Raw genomic sequence first — 9,788 nt, forward strand, 5'->3', positions numbered from 1 at the left:
AATTCGTAGCATTTTTTACCTTTCTCCAGCTAGAAATTTATAGCAATTATGTCCTTTAGTAAAAAAATTATTTAAGATTTATTGTTTACTTAAAATATTCTTATCCATGTAAATTATTTTTAAAGTATGAAATTTTGAGATTTATATTGCGATGAAATTTGAATTTCTAGTATTTAATTGCTTTCTTGACTTTTGAAATTTTTAACGTATTCTTAAATTTAGGAGGAATTAGATATCTCTCGACAAAGCGAATCCAGAGTTGATTGGTTAGAAGTGGTTATATAACTCCAAAATCAACTTTAAACAAACCTAGCAACATTTAGTTTCGGAGCAGAATGCCCTCCACTGATAAGGGTACATTCAAAAAAGCTGATAAGGGTATATTCATTTTTCTCGAGCAAGCTATTATTTTCAGACCTTTGAGTTTGGGATTTTCTTAATCTCAATAATTATTATTATCAATTTTCCATATGTGTAAGTGTTGCAATTCTTTATTTATGATGAAACCGATATTACACCAAAGCGAACCCAGAAAAAAACAACACTCCTTAAACTCTCCTATTAACAGCTGTCAATTTGTCATTTTTCTCATGTAATTTATTTTCCTGGATTCGCATTGTCTAATGATTAAATAAACATGTAATTTATTTATCATGCACATCAAGTCGATTCAACGAAGCTTTGTTTACAAAAATAGATGTATGTTGTAATCTAAACATGGATGACGTCATAGCTGTTGATTGATTTTGCATCTGCAAAATTCACCGACTTCTATTTTTAAATTTCTAATGTAAACTGTATGGCCAACACCATGTTAATAACTACGTCAGGGAGATCTATCTCACATCTCACGTAACTCTCTTTTTATAAGAAAAATACACTTAAGTTTAAATGGTACAAACTAGCTTTTCGTATTATTTTTCATTTAAGGTCTAATAAACAATAAAAACCACGAATACATAACGTCATTCTTAAATGGAGAAGAAATCGAAGGTAATCATAATTTTCTGGATTTTCAACCATTACAATTGATCCAATGCCAGATTCTCGCTTATCCGGCTTTTCGAATTTCTCTGTATTTCGAACAAATGACATTCCCCTTTCAAATTCGAATTAACCAGAGTCAACTGTACATATATTTCATTGGGATTAACGATCATTATATAATTTCTGGATAGTTATATATATATTCCCTAATATTCCCATCCAACAAACTTAATTCCTTTTTTGAACAAAACTTTTTTCAAGATCTGTCTCAATATAATAATCTTCAGCCGAGACTAAAAGTCTCAAAAGGCTGTAAATTTCTATAGAATTTGAACTAGATCGGTTTTGAGCTCGTGCAAACAATAATGGAGGATATTATCGAATAGAAAAAATTCGAAGAGACTGGAAAATGAAGAAGATAATAACCGAAACTTCTTGTGGAATAATGCTATGATCACCACTAAGAAATTTTCTTTCATTTTTCAGATTGGGGATCGTTAAAAGCAAAGAATCTGATTATGACCTAAATCAAGGTATGTTTTGGGTTTGTCTGAATTCGAAATGTTTGAAATTTCTGAACTTCCGACTACTTATTCCTGCTTACAGAGCTACTGCTAGAGACAGTTTTCTATATTTTGCACGCAACACCTTTGAAAAGGGCTAGATGTCGTGCTTTAAGTCATTGCAGGCAAAAAAAAATTGAATGTCTGAAAAAATGTTTTTGCTATCGTTTTCGAAAACCCGCGAAGCTTCTGATTGGTCAAGCCTGAAATTGTATTGTAATGTCACATGACCTAGGTAGGATTTCCTACCTAACCTCGACACTTTTCAGCCAATACATGACATTTAGCCCTTCGGCGGGCTTTATAAATCTATGTTCACATGTAGTATTACATGAATTTCAAAGGTAGCTTTTGCGTTCGCTTACATGATTTTTATGAGCATTGTTGAGTAGAGTAGAGATCTGCAGGGAGTTTATCATCATCGGATATCTGCAATTTCGTCATCATCCGTTAAAAAAAGTTTTAAATTCTAAACAAACTATATCATTCTAATTTTCTTTACGTATATATCGGCAATTTGAGAATGTAACCTTGTCCAGAAGGATTTAAATATCATTTTTATGTGTTTTTTACTTTTTCTCCGACCTCAATGTTTCGACCGCATAAATGTTCATCTTTATAGCTTTCTTCCATGTTTTTTGAATGTTTCATACATAATAAGTTCACTTGCTGTTACATAATGCCACAATTGCTTAACTTTAAGGACTTTAAGTTATAAAGTTTTAAGAGCTGGTCTAATAAAATACTTCAAGCTTCAAGTCGAAATGAGAATTTTGCAACATCCTGCTAGCTAAAAGTTTGAAAAAGTCTTAAAAGCTAGCTTAGGAGATAATAGCTAAAACTAGTTATAGGAATGCTCAATTTCATAAAGTTTTTTAAAGCTCTTAAGACATGTAACTGATATTTTGATTGCATGAAAATTTGCAAGTTGTTTCTAAAAAGAAATATCACAGAGTTTCTTATAAAAAAAGAAATACTACCAAGCGTGTAGCGTGTCTTGACAAAATGTCATGAAAATTCCTTTACGTGATTTATTAGAATTTCGTCATTTCTAGTGATATACTACTGATACTAGGAGGTCTCGTTTCCTATAAAAAACATTTTTCTTATAAAGTATAAGCGATGACAATGGAGGTCTAACAACATGATACAAAATTACAAAAAAACTTTTGTTGTTTTAATGTATATTGATTGTTTTGAAAAACAATACTTTTATGACACTATGAAAATTTCCTTACTTCAAAAAAAAAATCCTTATTAAAACAAATTTATAAAAAGGGGCTACACTTGAATCTAAACAAACATTCCAGCTCAAAGTTCAAACCAGGAGCAGGGAGTCAACTCAAGGTTCAACATTTTTTTGGAGGGACCTTTTTTGAAAACTTTCTGGAGAGGGATTATCTGGATCATTGTACCAAGATGTCAGGATATCGTATTATTGTTGGTTTTTCTTTGGTATTTTGTTTAGTGAGTTTGACCGCAGCTGAACGATGCATTGGCATTCATAATGGTTGCAATTCATATGGTTTCTTCGAGACGTATAAGACCCTGTTCACACCATCTTGCAACGAGCATGATGCTTGTTACTTTTGTGTAAGTGTGTTCTAACCATTATTTTATACATGTTAAATGAATTTGAGCTTGGTAATGTTTACTGAAAATCTCAATCTCAATTTACAATGTAAAAATTTGCAAAAAGTATCAAAGATTATTTTGAGCGATTTTTTCAAAGGCACTTTAACATAGAGATTTCCCTCTAAATCTTTAAGTAGATAATTCCAAAATTGGTCATTTTTTGTTCTTGATGAAAATCTATACTGTAGCAAAGGAAGTGATAGAATGACACACTAGGAATTGATTTGCTATGCAAATAAACTTTTATAAAACCCATGTTTATAGAAAATACAAAAACAGATTACTTTATTTTAAACCCCTTCAGAAGCACACCCCTTTTACACCCGAATAAGGGAATTAGGGCTTCTGTCCTCCAGCATTGCATGTAAATATTCTTAAGGGTTTTCTTTGTTTTTGCAGCAGTAGGCTTTTCCTCCGATTCTTCGTTTCGACTTCGGCAGAATAGCTTTTATAATTCTAAACAAATATTTCAATTTAGGCTTCTGCTCATTCTCTAGCAAAAAGAGTTACTTATATAGGAGGAAGTATATCTATAGAGGTCTGCGATTCAGACTAATTTCAACTTTAAGCGCATCTTGCTTCTTTATCTTCAAATTGATAAATTCCACGGCGTTCTTAAATATAGCCCCTTGATTGGGTAGAGTTAGTTTAGAGTACTCTTCTGACACAATTTACTCGTGTTATACGCTACTAAACTTCTACTCCCAAACCGAGAGAGACCCGCTGTAACTACTCGAGCAAAGTGTAACACAGGTGAAAGATAATACGTTTGACATTTGACATGATTGCTTCATCCTGCAATGTTTATTGACTCTAATCTTATTACCGTACACTATTTTGTCATATGAGAGCTTGTGACTTTGCACCCAAGTACACGTAGTACTTCACGATAGCCCTAACCGTGTAACAATTGTACTACAAGGAGTCTTTTTTGTAAGGAAGTTGTATTTTTGTTTCGCAACCCACTTTTCTTCAGACCAATTTATTTCAAAATACGGAAGTCTGCTGGATTTTGCATTTAGATTGTGTATCCTTTCTATGCTCTTTCAAACCTCCGGTGCGATGAAACATATCTGCTGTAATTCTTAAGATATCTGATAAGTGTTACATACATCTCTTACCTTGAACGTTATATGGACCTTAGTTGGACGTCAGTTTAGTTCATTCACACCCTTTAAATTGCCACCCACAAGAATTGAACCCTTTTCAGTGGTGTATACTGACGGGATATCACTAATCGTTTGTCGGTACAACATTCGCCTTTTATGGAGACTATACTTCTGATATCATTCTCTACAAAGGAGTGAAATCATCAGGTATTCTAGCCGTCTTAGTAGGGGAAATGCACTCTTTCGTTGGTGCTAAACTAGTCGAATAGACTATGGGAACTTCATCCAGTTGTCACTAGACTGACGCCTTCATGCTTGTCATTGTAAACTTGATGGTTTTGACATTTTCTAAACTTTCTTCTTTCTCTGTATAGGTTTTAGTCTGTGTTATCAGCAAAGAGGAATTTTTTAGATTTGTATACTAGTACGAGTACGAGTAGTTTGCCAAGAAATTAAAAGCGCTGCAGAGATAAAGCTAAAGGGAAGCAAAAGGATTGAATTAGAGTTTTGGCATTCGATTCTCTATACCGAGTAAAAATGAATCCTCCCTCAGGAATAATTCTAGTCACGTCTTCAAAGACTTTTAATCTCTTGGTCAAACTTATCTCTACATAAGGGAAGTTCTTTTGAAGTTTTTGGCAAAAATGTTCATTGCAATATACACATGATGAATTGAAATTGGTAACTACTTCAAGACAAGAGAGAACAAAGTTCACAAATATAGATCAAAGACCATTACGGTTCAATCTCCTTTGACCTTTAGAGCTACTTAGTTGCCAAAGCCAACACTTGAGAATACCACAGTCAAAGTCCTTCATATACTCATTATTGCCTGCCAACGCTTATGAAAATAAACCATTATTTTGTAAACAAATACAAGCCATTCAAGTAATGCTAGAATTTCATTGAATATTACAAAAAAGTCATGAATGAGGGTAAGGTAGTAAAAACAAAATATTCTGTCCAGATGTCTATATCACATCTCTCCCCACCCGTCTTGTAGTATACCTTGAGACATAAAAAATTCAAATAATTGTTCAAAACTATGCTGACTTGACTTGCCATACACATTTTTTTTTTTTTAAGAAACACACTTTTAAGAAACATGAGGCTCAGAATGCCTAAAAACTAAGAAACATCTAAGAAACATGCTGAGGCTGAGAACGGGAAAATAACATTTTTTTAATTCGTTTTTTCACGAACTTTCCCATCAAGGTTCCAGAAATATACACACAACAGTTAGAAACACTTGAGAACGTCAGAAAATCAATATAGAAGATAGGAAACTACCGTAGATTAGTCAATTAGAATATTGTATTATCGACATGCGTCCTTTAAGCTTGACAAAGTTTAGAAACATGTAAGAAACATTTAAGGCTCAAAAGGCCGATTTCTTAAGAAACATTGAGGCTGCTTGGTAAAACTAGTTTCTTAAAAAAAAAACGTGTATTTTTATAAAAAATTCAAATTCCATCGTGAATCTATTGTATACATTGGCTTGCATGAAGGATAACCAATGGGCAGTACCAATAATGCATGTACAGCTCAGTCACCATAACTCGAACACGCACGGAGAACAAAAGCTGTTCGAGTTAATAAGTAAGGCTTATAATGTATTGTTAACTGAAGGGACGAGAAAACTTGTTCGAGTTAAAAAGACATTCGATTTATAGAGATTCGAGTTAAAGTGACTCTACTGTATAAGACTTTATATTCTTATCAACTGACGTAATTCTTTCACGAACCACGAAGGAATCACCATCTTGTTTTCAAACAAACTCAACGAGAAAATCCGAATGTTTGCTTTTATAAAATCACCTTTAAACCTCCGTTATAGTTACAAATCGGAAAAACAAACATCAAATGGCTCCACTGTATGTAGTGAGACAAATAAGGCTGATATTAGGAGAATTGGCTTCCTTCAGCGTTATTCTAGATGTCGTACGTAAAAAGGTCGCATCAACAGGTTATTTTTAGCCTATACTAGACGTCACCCACATTTTTCTACGCAATTAACGTCCTGTGACAAGTAACCAACGATTTTAACTTATTGAAAATATATTTCGATACTATTTAATTTGCAATTAACGTCTATTCCACTTTGCGACTTTTTCGAATGTTTTGAGCCCAGGTTTTTGGACTCCAAAGTGGAACTCACTAAAAAACGGAATGAAGAATCTCGGTTTTTAGTGAGGTGCTAGCTAGGACTTTTCTTGCTGTTAACCCTTCCAGTCCCAGAGCTTTGCACTTTTTGAAAAAATAAATCAAAAGTTTCGCACCGACGTCTTACGTCAGCAAGACATCGGTTAAGGGGGAAGGGCGCCACAAAACCAACCTATTTTCCTCAAAGTTTTATGCTCTTTCCAATGGGAGCTACGAGAGTTCCAGAAACCTCTTAGTTCTGGAGATAAAGCCCGGTAAAGTTGGTTCCCGGAGGGACCCGCTCTGTGGGTCTCTGGGACTGAAAGGGTCAAAAAGTTTTTTAAACCTATTTAATTGCCACTTGCGTTATATGAGATATCCTGTTTTTTTTGGTACGGTAATGCCGTAAAATTCATATATATAAAGGAGTCGCAACTAAACCGTGATTACAGTATGAAAGAATAGTTATTTAATTTAGAACCGACCCAGATGAACTTCGAATGGGCCGGTTAACTACCGGTGGAATTTAACTTGTCTCCAGCTCTTTCCTTATTTATTCATTCATTCAAAAGTTTTCCCTGAGTTGATCTCTTTCATTTAAACATGATAATATTTCGCATCAGTATAAAGTTTTGAGTTGGTCTGAAATTTCCTGTAGAAAAATGCTGAAAATCACGTGATCTAAGAAAGTTTAAGCTCTCAAATTGCAAAAGTCCTAATGTTCTAATAATGCGTATATGAAAAATACGTTAGTAAAAAGGAAGTCCTTACAGACATATCATAGCTTTCCATCCTATTAAAAATGAGAGAAAGAGGGCTAACAACACGTTAACGAGACATTTGACCATCACACCTAGTTAACACCCCCTTAAAGTTGTCAAGTGTGTTGTACAATTTGTATACTATTTTTGAAAACATTTTAAAGTATATGGTATTTTAAATTTTTTTTAACTATTTTAGTGTTTTTCTAACAAAAAATATTCTCAATGAATTTGTACTTTGGAAAAAGCTCATTTAATCATAACAGTCTTGGTTCGATGTAAAAAGGGACTATTTTTTTAAACATATGTATTTCATCTTCCAGAATGAATTTCTCTTTCTATCCTGTAAGATTAGTTGGGAAATACAAAAACTGTCCTTAATTTTCGTCCTTAACTTTAGACCTTTGAGGAGAACCGCCCCCAGCAGCAGCTCCGCCCATTACACCATCGCGTTCATTTCTTTATAATCACGATCACGGACATTTTCAAAACTGTTTCATCATGTAGAATGATGCGAAAAATAGCTCAAATCACGCATCCACGAACCACTGGGGCCTCTTTGAAATCTTGTTAGCAATTCTTCAAAGACTTGATTCATTCTGAATGGTATTAGAGAACTGCATGGAGTGAGATAATTCTTCAATAATCAAATGAAATACCCGCCCTCGACAGAGAATTTATCAATATTTCAGCTATAATAAGCGTAATTTCGATTCTTTTTATAGGGTCATGCATTCAACATAACTCGAAAGCGATGTGACGACATCTTTCATTACGACATGCAAAAACTATGTGACGAATACGGAGGCTGGGGCTGCTATACCAACGCTTATCTTTACTGGACTGGCACACGACTCTTTGGAGCCAATTACTACACACGTGAACCTCTATATCCTATCTGTCAAAATGACTGTATCAGAAAATTATTATTTCACAGCCATGATCATGAACACCCTGAGGTCTTCGATGTGAAATAAGATGAAACTTGTTCAAATAGAAACTTCGGTGAGATAGAGAGACCCTTGCACAGAACAGCTGCAGGCCCTCGATATGAACCGCTATTGAGCTGCATACCGGCCCACCAGGAATGTTCCCCAATAAGCTCTTTTGCAAGAGACAAGATATTTGGAGAATGCTCGAATTTTCGTTGCCCATATAAAGTTTTTTTGAAGAAATCTTTTGAAGCAGATTGTTAATTTTTCTCAAATTTTCAATTTGACTTTGAATGGAATTGGATAAAGACCATGGCGAGTAGAGAGGGATTAAAAGTAATGCGTTGCACATAATATATTAAAAGGAAAAGACACCAAATTGTATTTATTTATTTTAAAACTCTCGACGACTACAAGGAAATATTAAGTAGCTTAGTTTCTGGACTTTAGATTAACTTTTGCTGAGGTTTCCTTCTTTTGGGAATAACATTTAAACCCATTTTTCATACCGTGAGTACACAATTTAGCTTTTCTCTAAAATTTAACCTGTGGAGACGGGGTATAAAAAGTTTTCTTGTTTGGAGATAACTTGCCTATCACAAATCTTATAAGAAAATCTTTGAGCGAAATACCACTGTAGTTTTGGAAGAAAGAATAGTGGGAATTGTGGAAAATCATTTCTCTTTACTGCTGGCTTAGCCGTATATTTTCAATAGCATTTTGTTTGAAAAATAAAACGCGTTGTAATTTAAATTTGTATTGTATGTATGTATATTTTACTGGGAATGTGTCGTAAAAAGTAATTTTAAAATTGATATTTTTTAAACCTTTCGATATTGGGTTGTGGTGGCGTTTAATTTATATTTCCCTGTTTAACGCCTGTTGATGATTAAATGTTTTGCCACCCTTGTCCTCAGTGATAAATTTGTTACCAACCAAGATAAAGAATTGCCGATGCAAAAACGCTGGTTTTGTAAACGCTCGAAAATCCACCATGCATCAAGTGAGAATTTTCAAAATAACAATGTCTTGGCCGAAATGGGCTGAGAGTTCATTAGCTTCAATAAAGAATGAGATCAAAATTGATTTTTCTTCTTCCCACCGATTAAGTTTTACCTTTTGCCTCCAATACACTCTTCTCGAGATGCATAAATTTGATTATTGTTGTCCTCGTTTTCAAACAGATTTCATTGCTATAAAATTACATATTCACAATGATGATTGTGTTGTTTACACCTCATGAAACATTATGAATTTCAAGTACTTTTGTTTAGAGTTAATGTTTGCCTTTTGGGAATTTAAATTGGTTTAAATGTATAATTTCATAGCAATGAAATCTGTTTGAAAACGAGGACAACAATAAATTTATGCATCTCGAGAAGAGTGTATTTTCTATCGGGTATTTCAGGGAAAAGTGTACAAGTTTGAAGTTAGTTTGTGAGAAAACAAACTTTTTGCCATTTGAAGGAGGAAAGACAAACTTGAATTTTGAGCTATCATATTTTAAATTTGCTTCACGTGTACTCAAAAGTTATTATAAAGAAAATTCAAAAAAATTCTCTTTCGAAAAAGCGTCGATATTTCTATTTGAGCTCTGTGACTCACGCACGGTATCCATTATCAACACGGAATTCTATGATTATCAACATATAGGCTTCT

Source organism: Clytia hemisphaerica, unplaced genomic scaffold (assembly GCF_902728285.1).
Source record: "Clytia hemisphaerica strain Z4C2 unplaced genomic scaffold, Clytia hemisphaerica genome assembly, whole genome shotgun sequence".
Classification (NCBI taxonomy): Eukaryota; Metazoa; Cnidaria; class Hydrozoa; order Leptothecata; family Clytiidae; genus Clytia; species Clytia hemisphaerica.